Source organism: Castor canadensis, chromosome 9 (assembly GCF_047511655.1).
Source record: "Castor canadensis chromosome 9, mCasCan1.hap1v2, whole genome shotgun sequence".
Lineage (NCBI taxonomy): Eukaryota > Metazoa > Chordata > Mammalia > Rodentia > Castoridae > Castor > Castor canadensis.
The window spans coordinates 138,479,434-138,499,215 of NC_133394.1; the positions used below are offsets into that span (position 1 = coordinate 138,479,434).

The following is a 19,782-nucleotide window of genomic DNA, read 5'->3' on the forward strand; positions in this document are numbered from 1 at the left end:
AATGAAAAAGAGGAAATTCATATGCTACTAGTAAAAATGTGAACAGGAATAATGTTTTATCAAATAAGATGATTTAATTATATCTACCAAGAAAGGAAAAACAGCAAGTTATAAGTTTCTTTTTTATCTGTCAAATTTTCAACTTTCTTCCTTTGGTTTATAAGAAAAATAAGGCACAAATTTTTCTATTTTTTTCTTCTTTTTAAAATTTTGTTCTTGGACTAGAGATGTAGCTCAGTGGTACAGTACTTGCCTATCATGCACGGGGTCCTGAGTTCAATCCTCAATACTGGAAAAAAAAAGTTTTGTTCTTTCTGAGTTGCTGAACTTTTTTATTTATTTGAATCTTGAGTCTTCAACCAACATAGAAGCCACTAGTCTTAGTCTTAACTTTGTATGCTTGACAAATAAATCTTCTGAGTCTTTATTTACAGTGGCTACACTATATAGTTTTGAAGGGAAGACTGCAGGAGGTCCATGTATTCCTAAAAGGTGTCAATTAGCCAGGGGGAAAAGTGCCCCTTCTTCTTCCCAAGAAACATCTATTCGTACCAAGGAGACACTTCTCCTTTGACATCTATCCCACCAAAATCTCTGCCCTTGGGCAATGAAAACCCAATTTCCAACCTGACCCAGGGGACTACCAGTTTCTGAGTCCCACTGCATGACCCCATGCAGTCTTTCCTTTCTCTTCTCTGTAAATAAAACTTCTCTGACCTTTGCTGCTCCAGTCTGCCCTCACCACCTGAAAATTTGGCAACCACAAAGTAACACTTCTTCTTCACCTCAGGTTGGTATAGGTTGCACTAAACTGGAGGAGACTGACTATGAAGTGGCCCTGATCATCTGGCACTCTGATGGAGTCTGTACTCCAGGAGAACCCCCCCACCGCCACCCCATGGCTTAGCTACTGTGGAACTCTCAGGCCCATTTTTTTTCTCTCTCTCTCTCTCTTGCTAAGGAGGGTTTCTCCCTTGGGAACCTGGAGAACTCTGAGACCTCTGCAACTGTTATGGCAGGCAACCTGAGAAACTGAGGGCTGGCCCGGGGCTTATACCAGACTGCCAATGCTACATGGGTGGAGCTCAAACCTTAGTGCACCAAGCCTTTTTTTTTTCTCTTAACTCTCAGGTCCCTCCCTCCTTAAACTCTTTCCCTTTCAGATCTGACCCACTAAGGAGGAGGCCTGAAAATGGCCACTGGGTAGGAAAGTTTCTCTTCAAGCTGCAAGGGTGCTCTGTCTGGGACAACTCCCCTGTGGGACTCGAAAACTGTCAATGCAACTTCCTGACCTGCCCTGAGGCTCCAAAGGTGGCTAAGTGTTGGAACCCTTCCAGCTATGCCTGTGACCTCTACAATTTCTTCACAGCTCCCATGGCCCGAGAGTGGAGGTTGCCCCTTGCTTCCAATGCTCCAGTACTGCCTCTGGCAGGATTGACCTGGACAGCATGGTGACTAATAATCCCTCATGTGTTGAACCTGGGAATTCTCTTTCACTCAATCCTCAGCTTCTCCTTTTTCTTTCCCAAGTAGATTGGGAAAGAAAATAGCCTCCCCTTTGTCCTAGACAATAGTGAGCTTCCTTCTTTAGGAAGAGAGATCCCTACTCCCCCCCCCCCCCCCCCCCCCCCGTTCAAAACCTAATCTTTAGACTATGTACTCAAGAGCTCCCATGTCCCTTTTGCAGCACCCATTTCAATTGAGTACACCAAAAGGAGCCACTCTCTAACTTGGGCTTAACTGTTTTTGTTTGGCATCTGGTTGATCTGGTTAAGCAGCTTCCCATAGTCTGCCCTCAGGGGAGAAAAGAGTGCTTTACTTGAGAGCAACCTAAGGAGATAGAGAACTCAAGGGTTTTCTCTATTTTTGTCCCTTCACACCAGCAAAAGAACAATGCCTTCAGATGCTCCCTCTCTTTTCATAAAACATATATGTCTCATGGGGTATATAGAGGGACAAAAGTCTGCCTCATCAAAAGTCCCCATCCATGCCTCCACAAGTGTTCTCCCTTTGGCCATGCAAGCCCTTTGTTGTTTTAGAGTTCCTCACTGATAGAATTATTTTTAAATTACAAGCCTTCAGCTGGTAGAGGAGAACCAGGTACCTGGGTCACAAGACAAACAGACAAAATAAAACAAACAAGCAAAAAAAAAAGTTGATCAGGTCACTCTGACCAGACGGTTGCAGCTGGATGTACCTAAATGTCATCCCATGACCTTAGCCACAGGTGGCAGTGGTGGGAGAGCATGGGAGAGAGGGATGCTCTCTCCCACACAGAGGATCTCCTTACCTGGGGATGCCTAGGTAGAAGGAGAAAATCCCTCTTAAGGTGATCAATTTTCCTTTGCTTCCCTTTTTATATAGGGAAATCAAGCTTCCAGGATCCTGGAAGAATCCCCTCTTGCCTGCTCACTAAAACTTGGAAAGACCTTGATCCAGAAAGTCTTCAATGGAAGTGACTCAAATTTTACTGCACTCATGTTTGGCCACAATATCCTCTGGGAGATGGGGAAAAATAGCCAGAAAGAGGGAGCATTAATTATAATACCATTCTTCAATTAGATATGTTCTATAGGACAGAGGGAAAGTGGACTGAAGTCCCATATGTTCACCTTTTCTGTTTCCTAAGAGACAACCCAGAATGGCTGAACAAATGCAGGCAAGATACCCAGACCATGGTGACCCTTTGCAAAAACCCCCCAGATCCCTTGAGGAACCAGAACCTGAAAAACCATCTGATGCCCAAGGGCTCCTAACAATGTCAATGGGGTCCTCCCCCAAGACAGAAATAAAATCCTTAGGGGAACTATTGGAGATATATCCCACCCTGAGAAATTGGTCCATGCCCCATCAGCTCCCCCTCTACCCCCTTACCCAGCTACCTCATGCCCTGACAATATCCCATAGGTCTCTACTCCCTCCAGTTAATTCCTGGAGGGAATAGTGTTCACATTCCTTTTAGATTAAGTGGGCTTAAAGAAGTAAAAAAGGATTTAGGAAGTTATACAGAAAACCTGGATCAGTACATCCAGGCATTCAGAGAAGTGAGCCAAAAGTTTGAACTGAGCTGGAAGGATGTAATGATATTGTTATCTCAGACTTACTTCTCTGGAGAAACAGCAAATACTAGATCAGGCAGCTGCAGCTGTGGACAATTATCACTTGGATAAATGTGGCTCTATGGGCCTTTCTGAGACTGGTTCTTTGGAGGAAAAGAAGGGTAGGGGGAAGAAAGACAGAGACACTGGATACCCAAAAGGGAATCCCAATTCCCAATTCCCACAGGAGATCAGACAGTGCCTAGATATGAAACTAAGTGGAACCCTGAGAATGACAAGGATGAATGGACCCATAAGTGAATGCACTTCATTCACTGCATTCTTGAGGGTCTAAGGAGAGACAAAATAAAACCCCTTAATTACTTCCAAGTCACAGCTCTACAGCAAGGGCCCTTAGAAACCCCTGTAGCTTTCCTACAGAGACTTAAAGATTCTTTAAAAAAGCATTCCAACATTACATTAGAGTCACAGGAGGAGAAAATTGTCCTAAAGGATAAATTTCTAACACAGCCCCAAATATTCATAGAAAGCTTCAAGAGCTAGTGGCTGAAGGGAGCAGAGATCTAGACCAATTGGTCCATGTAGCCACAACTGTATACTGTAATAGGGACTTAGGAAAAGAAAAAAAGGAACTGAAAAAAGAAAAGAGAAAGGATAAACAGCAGGAAATTCTGATCTCAACACTCTAAGAGGTTCCCCCGGGGCACAGTCCAAACCCAAGGTCATGTTTCCAATGTGGACAGGCAGGCCATTTTAAGAGTGAGTGCCCCCAGAGAAGCCACCTCTGGGACCCTGCCCCATCTGCTGGGGAAATCACTGGAAGGAGTGCTATCCTCAGGTCTCAACGGAACCAAGGCCAGAGACTCCCACCCAATGACAGGTCCTGGGGCCTCCTATCCAGGCTTCTGTGACCACCATAAAACAAGAGGAGTCCCAGATGACATTGAAAAGCACAATGTCAGCTTCCTTCTCCATACTGGAGTCAGCATTTCAGCTATCCCTTTCTCTCCTGGACCCAGGTCATCCAAGAAAATTAATGTTTGGGGCATATCACGCCAGCCCTTAGAGCGTTATTTCAGTCAGCCTTTAGCCTGCTCCTGCAGAGATTTCCACTTCTGTCATTCCTTTTTAATTGTCTCAGAAACGCCTTATTCTCTGCTAGGGAGAGAACTTCTACCTAAATTGGGAGTGCTACTCCTTTTACAGGGGAGTATTTTGCTTGCCTCTGATAGAAGAACAAGTAGACTCCATGGTGTGGATGGATTGACACACTGTGGGATGGGCACGAATGGTGGTCCCAGTCCTAATTCATCTCAAGGACCCCTCTCAGTTTCCCCATCAAAAGCAATATCCTTTAAGACCAGAAATTAAGGAGGGGCTAATTCCTATAGTCAAAGACTTAAAGAGACAGGGACCGCTAATAGAATGCTCCAGCCCATATAATACTCCTATTCTTGAGGTCAGAAAGGGACTAGCAAATGGAGGCTAGTCCAAGATCTCCACCTGATCAATGAAGCAGTAGAGCCCTCCATCCTGCAGTTCCAAATCCCTATATGCTTTTAACCCAAATACCCCCAGGTACGGCTTACTACTCTGTCCTGGTCTTAAAGAATGCCTTCTTCTGCATTTTTCCCTTAAACCCTAAAAGTCAACCTATCTTTGCCATTGAAGACCTCACACGAAAGGTTAGACAGGTCACCTGGATTGTCCTCCCCCAGGGATTCAGAGACAGCCCCCATTACTTTGGGTTGGCTCTAACCCAAGACTTGGCAGAGTGGCAATATCCACAAGCTTCTCTGCTACAATATGTAGATGACTACTTCTTCTGTGGACCAATCAAACTTGTCATTTCACGAGCCACCAAAGCCTTACTAAACTTCCTTGAAGATAGAGGTTATAAAATCTCTAAAGAAAAAGCACAATTATGTCAGTCTAAGGTTACATATTTAGGTCTTGTCCTGGAGAAAGAAATGAGGGCTCTAGGAGAAGACAGGATCTATTTGATCCTGATGTTTCCTCTACCTAAGACTCTAAAACAATTGAGGTCCTTTTTGGGGATGATAGGATAATGTAGAATTTGGATCCTGGGATATGCAGACCTAGCCAGTCCCTTATATCAGATCCTTAAGGAAGCACAGAAGGATCCCTAGCCTTTTATCAAATGGGACCACAAGTCAGAAAGTGCATTCCACCAGTTAAAAAAGGTCCTTATAACAGCTCCAGCTCTGGGTCTCCCAGTACAGGACAAATTTCAACTATATGTCTATGAAAAGGGAGGACTGGCTCTGGAAGTGTTGACTCATCTCTGGGGCATCACTCCCCAGCCAGTGGGCTACTTAAGTAAAGAATTAGATCAGGTAACCAAGGGATGGCTGAGATGTCCTGGAACAGTTGCTGTTGTTAGCCTTCTAGTGCCTGAAGCTCAAAAACTTGTTCTAAACTGGCCTGTGACATTTATATCCTACACAATCTAGGGGGAATTTTAAACTCAGAAGAAGGACTTTGACTGTCTGACAGCCATCAGGCCCAGCTGCTGAGAGGAGCAGAAATAACTTTAAGGACCTATCAGGGCCAAAACCCTGCACCCCTTCTACCAGAGCTAGAGGGAAATCATAAACACTTGTGAGGAGGTGCTTATGGAGAATTATGCTGCCAAATCTGACGTGACTGATCAACCCTTAAAAAACCCACATCTAGAATTATACACCAATGGCAGCTCCTCTGTCAAAAATGGTGTCAGACATGCAGGGTTTGCAGTTGTGACAGAATTTGGCATCCTCAAATCAAGTCCTCTTCCTTCTAAAACAAGTGCTCAATTAGCAGAATTGGTGGCCCTAACAGAAGCCCTAAAACTGTCAAAACAACAGAGAGCCAACGTCTATACAAATTCTAAGTATGCCTTCCTGGACCTGCATGCTCACCCAGTCATCAGGAAGGAAAGGTGAATGCTAACTACAATGGGATCTCCCATTAGAGATGCTCATGACATACTAGCCCTCCTAAATGCTGTTCTATTGCCTAAAGAGGTATCTGTTATTCATTGTAGAGGTCACCAAAAAGGGGAAGATAAGATAGCAAAGGGAAACAATGTGGCCGACAAGGCAGCTAAATGGGCAGCCATGCAGAAATACACAGCTGGCCCTGTCCGCCCTGTCCTCTGGGAGGGGACTCTCCTTCTCCAAGAGAGAGAATATCAATCAGAGGAAGGTAAACAAGCCAAGGATACCAGTTGGATCACTTGTGGCTGGTGGGTGTCCCTTGAAGGGAAGCTATGGCTTCCTGAGACACTCCAATGGAAAATTCTAAAGACCCTCCACCATCTTTATCATTTAGGCTTAGACAATACTTTGGTTTTAGTCAACAAAATGTTTGGGGGGACTAAATTAAGGAACACTGCCCAACAAGTTGTACAGGGATGTGAAACATGCCAAAAATAATCCTAATAATAAAAGACTCCAGGTGCCAGAGGTACAGAGACAGAATTCCTACTATAGGGAAGACTGGCAATTAGACTTTACCCATATGCCAGGGGGACCAAAGTCAAAACTACTGTTAGTATTTGTGGATACATTCAGTGGATGGGTGGAGGCTTTTCCTTGCAGTACAGAACATGCTAGGGAGGTGGTCTTCATTCTAATCACAGAAATAATCCCTCACTTTGGCCTTCCCAAAAGCTTTCAAAGTGATAATGGGCCTCCATTTAAGGCAGAAATAACTCAGGGACTCTCAAGAACACTAGGCATAGAATACCATCTCCACTGTCCCAGGCATTACCAATCATCTGGAAAAGTATTAAAAACAAGTGAACTTTTATACAGACACCTGGCTAAATTAGCTCCAGAAACCCACTCACTTGGGCCAAGTTCCTCCCTATTGCTCTCATCAGGCTCAGAAACACCCCAGTCAAGCAGGGACTGGATCCCTTTTGAATCTCTATGGCAGGCCCTTCCTAACCAATACCTCCTTGACCAAGAAACAGCTCAGTTAATCTCTCATATCACTCAACTTGCTAAATTCCAACAAACACTTTCAGAGATCAAACAAGCCACCCCCAGAAAGGATACATAGGGATCTTCCCTCTTGCCCTAGTGACCTAATCCTAATAAAGTCTCCAAATCCAACCCGGGACTTAAACACCCCCTCCTTGGGAGGGGCCATATCCAGTTATTCTGTCTTCCCCAATGGCAGTGTGAGTGGCTGGCCTGGATTCCTGGATCCATCACTCAAGAGTCAAGGGCTGAACATTTGACTCCATCTCCATCTCCAGACCCAGAATCAGAGCCTGCCTCCTTCTCATGTAAAGCTTTGGATGGGTTAAAACTGCTGCTCAAAAAGAAAACACCTACAAATACTGATAAGACACCTCCATGAGCCTTTTTGATCTAAACCTTCAATACCTCCCAACAGTCTATTCATTCTGCTTGTAATTACTTTGGGAACATGACTAGTCACTACAGTTCCTTTTAATTGGACTAGACTACAAAAGGCAGCATTAGAATGTTCCTTTTATTTGCTAACTATATTGCTGTGGCACTTGGTTTTCTGGGTACACTAATAACCCTATATGGGAAGATCTATAGCCCTTCATGGAAGACCAATGGGCTTTTAAATCTCTCTCGAGCATTTGCCCTTCCAAAATCTCCACTAACGGGCTCTTGGGTTTGCTATGAGACACTGACAGCTGCCCACCTGTCAGTGTGGGTCTTATTAAATTTTACTCAGGGTCCTTTCCCATCTTTGATATTCAGGCCAGATAACTTCTATGCCATGGTTTCTCTTACAGGGGTCCCATGGAAGAACCAACCTATTATGTCTTACTCTTGGCTTGGGTTCATCTCTCAGACAAAAATTTGGATGTTTAATGTTTCTGTCTCAGACAGCTATACACCAGTTTGTCATTCATCAATAGAGGGCCTACATCCCAAAGAAAGGACATATTTGACTTTACTACTCTTAAAGGGGACTATCATCTGACAGCCATCTGGTGCTGTATGAATAACTCTAAGGGCCCCACTTTTATGGGTCCCAATGTGCTTAGGGATCCTTGTCTCCAATCTGACTAAGTCCTCAAACCTCATTGGTAAAAACTCTTATTGCATACTTACTACTGGTCATCACAAATTTGTTTTAACAAAATATACAAGAAGGTTAAAAAAACTGTATAACTCTACCTTGCCACCCCTTGGGCCTCCATCTTTTACCAGCAGCCTTAATATCCCCAACTATCTGTTTCTAGGAGACACCTCTCAGGCCCAGCCTAAAAACACCCACGGTATTTTATGCCTTGAGGAAGGATATATCTTTGTGAGAAGGTCATAGAAAAAGAACAGGGTATGGAGGCTGCCATGTCTATACCCAAACCATACTTGAGGAAATTGGGCAATTGCCCAACTTATACCAAATCCTGAGTATAGCTCTTTTTGTAATAATACTATAATACAGCAGACTGAATTTTCCAATGAACAGGAATGACTTCCCATAGGGACAACTATTACTCTAATAGTTTTAGAGATAATGGTACTGATTGCAGCCCTATCCGGAATAAACTATGGGTGATCATCAATCATGTAACTGCAAAAAACCTAACCAAAGTACTAAGGGGCACCTCAGACCAGGTAGGTCTTGCTATTAAGGACATGCAAAAGTCTTTGTCGTCCCTTGCCACCTAGCCCTAGATTTTCTTTTGGCTAAACAAGGAGGGGTATGCACCATTGCCAGTACTTCCTGTTGCACATATATAAACACTTCAGGCGTTGTACAGGAATGTGCAGACTACATTCTCCAATTGGCTTAGTAGCTCCCAGAACAGTCCCTCAAACTTAGATATCCACACAGGTATGGGATCAAATAAAATCCTGGCTCCCTTCCAGGATGTGGTTCTTACCCTTTCTGGGGCCAATAGTTGCCATTATTCTCTTACTTGTATTTGGGCCTTGCATTTTAAACTTATTTGTCAAGTTTGTTCCCTCCCGCCCAGAATCCATCAAACTAGAGATGGCCCTGTTGGAGATAAAAACAACCTACAATTGTGGTCTCCTTGATAGCCCCGCTCATGGTCAGACCTGATGCTAAGGGCCCTTCATCAACCCTGTCAGCAGGAAGCAGTCAACGAATAGACTTCATTGTACTTATTCCTAATAGCAGTTGGGGCGATCACTGAGAGGGGGACTTGAAGGGTGGACTGCAGGAGGTTTACGTATTCCCAAAAGGTGTCAATTAACCAGGGGGAAAAATGCCTCTTCTCCTTTCCAAGAAATATCTGTTTGCACTAAAGAGATGTTTTTTCTTCAACATCTGTCCCACCAAAATATCCACCTTCGGGCAATAAAAAAAGCTATAAAACCTAATTTCCAACTTGACCCAGGGGACCACCAGCTTCTTGCTGCATGACCCCATGCATCCTTTCCTTTCTCTTCTCTGCAAATAAAACTTCTCTGACCTTTGCTGCTTGAGTCCGCCTTTGATTTCCATCTACGAGTGGAACAAGGACTCTCACTACCTGAAAATTCCTGCATTTCAATTTAAACAAGATATGCCAAACACAAAAACATGTTATAAACCATGAAACATCTTGTTAAGGGCTTCTTTGTTTGCCTTTATTTTAAGGAAGACTAAAGGAGAAAAATGAAATGACTTTTAGTAGAGAGTTGCATAAAAAAAGGAGTTTATAAAGAATTTAAAATAAAATCAAATGTAAAGGAAAACTAAAACATCAAAAATGACCTACACAGAAACAAAAGGCCCCAGGTTCAACTCCCTGTTCTAGTACCCTCACTTCCTTTCCTAAATCATGCCTTTGAGTGCCAAAGGAGTTGTATAAGTCAAGCATTGATCAATATCTTGGATCAGCAATGAAAGAAGACAGTCAAGTTAAAGATCAAGACTTTGATAAGAAAGAAATCAACAGCATAGAAGATTAAGTACTGGAATATTCTAATGAAGATCATATACTTCATGTATTGTTTTGAAGAAATTAAATAAGTTTGTTTTGATGGTTGATTGTATAGCTACCTTTTCCATCTACCCCTCCCCCTGCCAGCAAGAACCCCACCAAGTAGCTTACAAGATAATTTTGTTATTTCTCACAATCTACAGGTCTGCATAAGGCATGGTTCATGTTGGTTGGTCTCGCTTAGGCATCTACTCATAGTCCATGGGTTTTTGGGAGCTTGCTGGTCTAGGAAGGCCTGTTCTGGGATGATTTACTTCTGCTCCACATGGTCTTTCATCATTCATCAGGACAGCTCAAGCTCATTCTCAAGAAGGCAATAGTGCAAGAATGGAGCAGAAACACATCCACATTTTTTTAAAAGACTTTGAAGTATCATTCATTGTTGTTGAATGCAAGTCACATGGTTAGGCCACAGTGGAAGTCATCTACCAAAAGGCAGGGATTCAAGAAAATGTGAAAAATGGGAGTCATTAATGTTTCACAGTCATTTATATGAAAGAATCTAGCAAAATCTCTGGCTTACAGGAAACCCCATTGGTGATTAACTACTTCTGAGTTGATTAGGACAATAAACCTTGATGGCTCAGGCATAGTCACACCTGAAAGCAGTATGATTGTCTGAAGTGTCAAACAAATTTATGACTCTCTGACAAGAAACCTGGAAATGAGATTTTCTTACTGCAGGAGATTGACAAGATTGATAGATATCTTTCTAGTCAGAACACATTATGTCCAAAGGTCAACATCTCATTATGGGTCTGTATTAATACTAGAGATTTTTAATGTTCTCATCTGATCTTAAATACTAGTTTGCTATATGATAAATAGGCAATTTCTTTGTTTATTTGACTATGTTAGAGAATAAAAAATAAAAATGTAGCTGTTTTAAAATACTGTTAAATGTACTGTCTTCTACTTTGCTTAAATTGTTATGTGTAGATCTCAACAGTGGGGAACATCTGCTAAAAATATATCCAGTATAAATAAGTGTAGGATTCCAAAGTATATGAAAGAAAACCAAAAGAAGCTCTATAAATAAAGTATCTGAAAATCACTGTGTTTGGAAACGCCAAAGATATAGCTGTTAACTAAACACATTTTTACATTTCTCAACAGTGATGCAAAAACAACCAGTAATGTTCTCGGAGCGGGATGCATGTGTGTGTGTTTGTGTGTGTGTTTATGTGGAATACAGAAGATAGTACTTTCCTCCTTGCCAGGCTTTTGATAAAAGATGGGTGAATCTGACTAGATCTCACAGTTGTTATTAATTTTGAGTTTGTGACACTAGAGCATTTTTGGTAGAGGGAGAGAAGATGAAAGGATAATTCATCAGGTCCTATGGGACACAAATAATTACTTTAATCCCTGCCACTGTCTTAGAGTTGCAGTTGTGGTTGTTTATACGGTAAATAGAAAGAAATAGAACTTCTTTCTCTCTCTACATTTGGGCATCATGGTGATAATAAAATAATGTCCATTATTTTTATTAGTCCTGCAGAAATGGACCTATAACATTGTTCACATTTTGCAAACAAACAAGTGAAGGATGACAGAAGGTTAAGTGACTTGCTCAAGGTTCGTAGTTAGTCCGGGGTATTGTAAAACCCAGCTCAATATTTTCCTTCCTATAGCTTATTCTCTGAACCCACAGGAGTTCAGGGTTACGATCATCAAATCCCCTTCAAAGGTATATGATTAGCCTTTTTATGGTTATTTTAGACAGGGAAATGGAAGCTCAAGTATGAGATCACTAAATATAAATATTCAGAAAAGGAAAAATGGAGATGGGAAATTTTATAAAAATTGGAAGCAAGTAACCTAAGAGTCAGATGTGTTTCTCTGAGCACTTCATTTGATCTCCAAACTATTTTGAAGCACAGTTTAACTGGGCAGATGTTTGGTTGCAAGGCAAGCTGGTTAACACTCACCCTTTTTTATACTTATGTTGCAAGTTTGGTTTCTCAGCTATTTGATATTGCAATTCGGAATGTGAGTTTTAATGAATGAATTCAACTGTGCCTTTCAGACAGTAAGTTAAGTATAACACATTCTTTTAGGGCACAAGAAGTTGCTAGTTTTTGAGACTCATTTGGTTGATGAGGTGGTCTGTCAGTAGCCAAATGGAATGGAAATGAACATCCCAGTAAGTAACTCTGTATGTGCACATCCAATCAGCTGCTTCTTCAATGTGCTTGCGAGGTCAGTATGGTGTTTGGTTCATGCTCATATCTCCCTAGAGAGATCAGGGTTGTTGCAAAACAATATGTTCCCTGAAAACTGGCTTTGGGAGGAGAAGCTGTCATCCAAATTATGTCACAGAAATTGGGACAGTGCTGATCACTAAAGCTAGTAACAAACCCTCAGTAACACATAGTGGCATGGGAATTTGATCACATTCATACCACAACTTTAGGTGCCTGAGATATATCTGCTTTTACCCAGTCCTAAAGAACATTGGGAAAATAATGCAACTTGACTGGGAGAAAAACAAACATTTTTCCCAGAGTCTATGTGGTCCAGACTCTGTTTTAACACACTGTAGAGCAATCCTACTGATATTTAGCAAAAAATGGTAATGGGATTCACTAATGTCACCCAGATTTGTCTTGATCTATACCCTTTAGTTTGAATGCCATCTTCTTTCAATACATGAATATCTTCTTCCTGTCTTACTTTCTTTCTCACAATTGTTTTTCAAATCATTTGTCTGAGACTGCTCAGTTTGTAATAAATACACTCTTTGTTTAAACTTAAATTCCCATGCTAATCTAAGAAATTCAGAAATTGTCAGGAAAGGGTGCAAGAATGAAATTATTCTACTTCTAATGGCAGATAAGAACAAACACTTACACTAAACTAATCCTGTACCCATGTACCATTTCGTCAATTCCCTCTCTTCTTGGAATGACTCTATCCCTAATTTACAACTACTATATCCATTTTCTAGGAAATTGAGGCAGAAAGAAATGAGGTGGGATACTTAAGGTTGCACAGACAATGACAAGGCTGGAGATATGAACCAGAATTCTCTCTTTCCTGAGCTTCCATTCTTGACCATTGTAATATTCTTTCTACCTAGGTGAGCTGGAACCATCACCTATGAATTTCTACTTAGTAGCTTTGCTCAGGCTCCTTTCTTTCCCTGAAATGCTCTTTCTCAGTAATTCTTCCTTTCAAGGTTAAGTTCACTGATCACTTCCTTTGGGAAGACTTAGATAGTTGCTGGTAGCCCTGAGTTGAAATAAGCCTCTGTTTTCTTGCTTCTCCTGTCATGACTCTTATTACTTGTCATTTTCGGCATTATTATACTCAGCTCTCTGCTGGAAAGTATACTCAACTCATTGAGAAAGAGGGAGACCATTTCATTTTTTATATTTGTACATCCTTGTGCCTAGAAGAATGTATGGCAAATGGTAAGAACTATTAATATATAGCAGTCTATAGTGCATTGGTCTTGAGTGAATGATAGCATTTGGAGATAGCTGCTAATAAAATAAAAATAGATTTTAATTTCCTTTAACTCTATTTTACTTAGTTCTCCAGTCTAAGCATGTTTGTTGGGTATTAATTAGATACTTTTATGACTCTAAGCATATGGACTCATGTTTATTTTATGGTCTGTTGAAATGAGAGAATACATAAGCTTGACTTAGGTGAATTTAGGTCACTTCTTTGATCCTGAGTTTGAATAGTAAAATAATTTGTTCGATGTAGTTCTTTTAAGAATATCATAGTGTTCATATTGCTTGTATTTCAGTAGATTATTTTAATGGAATTTGATTATGTAATGATGTTATGAAAAATTATGTGAGGCCCTTTCTGTTGATGTTTCTTTGAACACTTACAGCAATATTAGACTTCTTTTAATTATTTTCTCTACCCCAGAATGCTCACTGTTTTATTTTTCCCCTATTACTAGTCAGGGTATTCAGATTGAACAATTACTAAAAGGGAAATATGCTGCATTTGTGAATCACCCAGATGTCTTAAAAACCTCATTGTTTGATTATTGACTTGCAGAAATATTTAACTAATCCTTTGACAGATGTATGTGTGCAGTAAGATTCATGCATGTGCACTCTGATACTGAGAGGATTATGTTTGCAATGGTTTCATTGATTCAGTACTAGCAGGGTGAGTGGTTTTACTGTTTGATCATAGCCATATTTTGACTCAAAAATTGTTTGAATTTGATAGAAAGATCTGTGGAAAATATTTAAAAATGTACACATGCACAGAGAGACACACAAACATATACATACCTTCACATATCTATGTATTTTTACATCAGGTCAAATTTTACTTGGTATTTGTTTCATTCCCTTCTATTTAAGCTGAGGACATAACAAAAGAAGTATTTGGGGGAAAGAGAACATCACTGCTATATCCAATTTACCGTAATCTGTGACCTAATTTGACAAAGATTTTAATAAATGTCTGGCTTACATACAGCAATTGAGGAATTAATCCTGCCTATAAGATTCTTTTGTGAGAATGTGACACAGGTTACTCCAGAGGCACCCGCACACCCATGTTTATTGCAGCGCTATTCACAATAGCTAAGTTATGGAAACAGCCAAGATGCCCCACTACTGACGAATAGATCAAGAAAATGTGGTATTTACACACAATGGAATTTTATGCAGCCATGAAGAAGAATGAAATGTTATCATTCTCTGGTAAATGGATGGAATTGGAGAACATCATTCTGAGTGAGGTTAGCCTGGCCTAAAAGACCAAAAATCGTATGTTCTCCCTCATATGTGGACATTAGATCAAGGGCAAACACAACAATGGGATTGGACTTTGATCACATAATAAAGTGAGAGCACACAAGGGAGGTATGAAGATAGGTAAGACACCCAAAAAACTAGATAGTATTTGTTGCCCTCAATGCAGAGAAACTTAAAACAGATACTTTAAAGCAACTTAGGCCAATAGGAGAAGGGGACCAGGAACTAGAGAAAAGGTTAGTTTGAGAAGAATTAACTTACAAGGTAACACACATGCACAGGAAATCAATGAGAGTCAACTCCCTGTATAGTTATCCTTATCTCAACTAGCAAAAACCCTTGGTCCTTCCTATTATTGCTTATACTCTCTCTTCAGCAAAATTAGAGATAAGGGCAGAATAGTTTCTGCTGGGTAGTGAGGGGTAAGGGGGGATAAGGAAGGGAATGGGGGGAGTAAGGAAGGGGAGGGGGAAGGGGGGAGAAATGACCCAAACATTGTATTCACATATGAAAAAAATAAAAATAAAAAAAGATTCTTTTGTGTTCCAGAAAAAGGGCACTTTAAAATGAACTTGATGCCAGAGGCTTGGCCTTTATCTTAATTCTTGATTTCTGAATCATATTTTCATAGTTTGTCTATAACATGAATTTCCCAAAGCCTCTTAAATGTGTACTTCCTTTATGGGCAACCCCAGGACTCTGCAGCCAGCACAGGTAACATCATCACACAGTTGGTGCCTTGTTGTGATAAGCTATTTTCTTATGTATCCATCCTGCTGGATGGTCCTTTAAGACACAGATTGTATCTAGTACTTAGCACAGGGCCTGGACCATAGCAGCCATCAGAAAACATTATTAAATTAATTTTATTATTATTAGTAATGGCAATAAAGCAAATTGTACCAACTCATGCCTTTCTAAACAATATCAGAATTCCAGCTGTTTTCAAATTGAAACGTATTTTTTTCTGAGAGTCCATGAAGGTGTCGCATGTAAGCATCTAATCATCCTGTTTTTCTTTTCCTATGGTCCCTGCACAACTCAACTGACCTAAGTCAAGGTCATACTTTTGCAGTTCTCAAAGTCACAAACTTTTCAAAAACTGATCCAATGCTGTGATTCTGAAAATAGTTACAAGGCTGAAGACATATTGGAGAGAATGTCTCTTTTCTCTGCTTTATCATGTTGGCATTAAAGATAAACCAATATCTCTCACATCTTTTCACACTTAACAAAGATCTCCAGAAGAACAGCTTTTTATACTTATCTGAAGCTCCTTTTTCTATCCTTTTCAGCCAAAAAAAATAAAATTTTCTTTCCTTTTTGGCTACTTTCTTACTCTCTGTCTTTCTGTCTCTCTGCAGCCATTCACTCACTTGTAATTATTGGATGAGTATGATATACCAAGCACTATAATAAATTCTAGAGTGATAAACTGCTGGAAAAAAATGAAATTACTATCTTCATGGTGTTTATATTTTTGTTCATTTGAAGATGCCCAGATATACATTTAACCTACTTGAGGCCTAAATTGGATCCACACTAAATCCTAGTGTGACACATGCTCAGGTCTCCTTAGCTAATCAAGAAAACATCCTCATATTTGAAGTGGGAATCAGTTAAGAAAAATGTATATTATATAGCTAAAGGATTTGTGAACATATGAAAGAAGGGGCAGAATATAAGAAATAAAGAAGCCAATTATAAAAATAGAAATGTATAGAAAGATGAGAAAGGCACATTGATTATATGATTAGCAATAAAAACTCCTGAGAATTCCCAAGGAATATGTGAAAATAGATGTTCTCATTGAGGGATTCAGGAGACAGCAAGGGAATTGAATATAGGAAAACAGAATAGTAGAAGGAACTGGGTCTCAGAGGTCAACTCCAAGGTAAGGGCAATCTCTTCATGGAAGGGTTGGTTAAACCCATCCAAGATCCTAAGGACTCACTAATTGATGAGCTGTCGGAGAGAAGATACAATTAATGGAATGAACTCCAACTTTCTGCAAGTAAAGCCTAAATTCTAAATTCCAGAAATAGTTTGTTTTAAAAAACTGTACTTGAAAGCAAGGTGACCTAGTTGCCTACAGTCCAATCAATCATGGAAACTTGCCATTTTTGAAGAGTGACTCATCAAGGGAAAAGTGGCTAAGTAGCTGCAAATAGTAGATAGGAAAAAGCACACAGGGCTCCTTAAGAATTAAAGGTGGGTTATCCAAAAGAAACTTCAAAAATCTCGTGGTAACAGTTAAAATTTTCCTCTTTCAAAAGCCTCTTGTCCAAAGAGAAAGGTGAAAAAATCAATCAACTAAATTGTATGAGGCAAACCTGAACGACACCAAAGATTGAATTATTTCTACAGTTGGTTTTTGAAAGTTGATTAACTCACTGATCATTCTCAGAAGTGAGACATAGCCCAAGGCTATGAACTATAATCCACTAAATTTCCTAATGACCATGTCACCGAAGGGAAGTATTACATGGAACTCAGTGCCAAGAATGTACTTTATGCAAATAAGATAGATAATCACAGGTACTCATGTATAGAGAAGCTCTACAGGTAAAACATATCCCAGAAGAATTATGTTGCCACTCTTAAAACTCTTTAAAACAATACATTGTTCTAAAATTATTTCTCAAATTCCCCTTTTCCTAAAGAAGAAAATCACTGCTTGTTAATAGACTAACTAGAAGCAAAGAGCACAAGTAAATCTTGGTCCCCACATGCCTCATTGCATTCACTCACAGTAAAGAAGCATAGTTCAACCCCCTAATGTTAATATAAAATTCTCTTTGACTTGGGTGAATGTGGTAGGATGCTCACAAAGCAATTTTATTCTTTCTTCCATTGTTTTGACATATTTACTTGATTGTTTATGTCTTTCCCTGCCTCAGAATAAAAACTTAGCCTTATACCATAGCTTTCTCATTCTTCTGGACTCTAATTTTTTGTAATTTTGTTTTAGTAATTAAAATGTCCAGTGTAATAATCTGAACTCTGATCTGGTGACATATGTACACCACATACCTACTACTTTGACACTGGTTCAGATCTACAAGCCTCAATGGGGAAGGAGGGTGCAGTTGGCATCTTCTACCATCTTTGAGTATATTGTTGCTTTCCTAGTAGCTGGGTTTCTGATGCTTCAACTTATAATCATAGAGAAATAGATTAGTAGAAATGGGTCACAGCCTTATTGGAGCTGAGTAGTCACTTCTAGTCACTGGCTTTCCTTCATTAGAATGGTCAGAATTGGCTCACTCTTTCATAAGACCTATATTGCTCTTCTCAGAGAGTCTACATGTGATAAAATAAAAAAAAAAAGATTTAAAAAATTTATTTCCATGCTCGCTTTGGCAGCACATATACTAAAAATTGGAAAGATACAGAGAAGATTAGCATGGCCCCTGCACAAGGATGACAAGCAAATTTGTGAAGAGTTCCATATTTTTAACCCTTGTTCCTTCCTGTTATTGCTTATACTCTCTCTACAACAAAATTAGAAATAAGGGCAAAATAGTTTCTGCTGGGTATTGAGGGGGTGGGGAGGAGAGGGAGGGGGCGGAGTGGGTGGTAAGGGAGGGGGTGGGGGCAGGGGGGAGAAATGACCCAAGCCTTGTATGCACATATAAATAATAAAAGAAAAAATAAATAAATGAATAAATAAAATAAAAAATTTATTTCCTACTTCTAGGCACATAGTTCCTAAAATCCATGGAATCTCCAAAGTGCTGACCTTCTTTTAGATGCTAATGAGATGATTGGTGAATAGGGCCCTTACATAGCTTCGGCTTGGAGGATTGTTACCAGAAACACTAAGCTGTAATTAGAAGGTTGGAAATTTCAACCCACCCTACCTGCCTATGGTATTGAAATCAGTCATCACTGGCCAATGATATCATTAATCATTCTTAATAATGAAACTTTCACAAAACTGCTAAATGATGCGATTTGGAGAGTTTCTAGGATGTGAACATTGTCAAGTGCTGGGAGGGCATGAGGCTCAACACACATATACACACACACATATTTTTCTATGCATCTTCCTGTTAGCTTGCTCCTGAGTTGCATCCTTTACAATAAACTGGTAATAGGTAACAGTAAGTAACTTCCTCCATCTTGCAAGTCATTCTATCAATTTATTGAACCTGGAGGGGTGGAATTCTGGAGGGGTAGAATTCTTGTATTTGTAGTTGACTAGGTACCTCATTTGAGGTTGGCATCTAAAATGTGGGTCTATAACCTGTGGGGTCTTCTTGAAACATCAGTTTGAAGATACTGTTTTCATTTGCTCCATGGATCTATGTAAATAGGACACAGCAGGTTTCACTTTAGAGCTTTACTTCAGATACTGGATGATATACTTATGTTTTATCTTTACTATTTATCACTTGTCTTTCCATTCCCTGTTCACTACCTTGTATCCTCCCTACCTCCACTAGAATATAACTTCTCTGATATAGAAGTTTTTGTCTTTTTTTAGGGGGTTGCCATTAGACGGTTCCAAGTATTAGAATCATAGTATGCACAGAATAAATATTTACTAAACTAATGAACATATGCATATGTTTATAAACATAAATACAGTAAAATATGTGTTATGTGTTCTGTGACCTTTGGCTGGTGAGATTTGATAGTGATTCTTATTTATTTATATTTTTATATATCTTACAAATTTTGTATGGTAAATATATGAACTATAACAATGAAATAATATGGGTATATTAAATTCCGATGGATATCCTTTCTATAAATGCTCTCATATTTCTTGAATAATGAATATTATTGCGAACATTTGGTGTATAATGTATAAGGAAATTAAGCTCTGACTTTGCAGTTTCAGCATGTGAACTAGGTATTTCTCACTTTCTCCTCTGAGTCTTCCACCTGGCATGAACATGACCATTTCCCATAAGAGAGGTTTCTATGTCTACTTTCTCTCTATTAGTTTTGTGTTTTCCCCATAGTTGCAACTACTCTGGCTGTTTTCCTCTTATCCATGGGCCAGAAGAGATCACATGAGGACGTC

The 19,782-nt window shown here is 39.8% G+C and overlaps 1 non-coding gene across 1 annotated transcript; it reads left to right on the forward strand.

Moving 5' to 3' along the window:
• Positions 1-18,097: 18,097 nt before the first annotated feature.
• LOC141411111 (U6 spliceosomal RNA) lies at positions 18,098-18,205 on the forward strand. The gene has a single exon (XR_012435952.1). It is a non-coding gene; the product is annotated as a U6 spliceosomal RNA (small nuclear RNA).
• Positions 18,206-19,782: the final 1,577 nt, after the last annotated feature.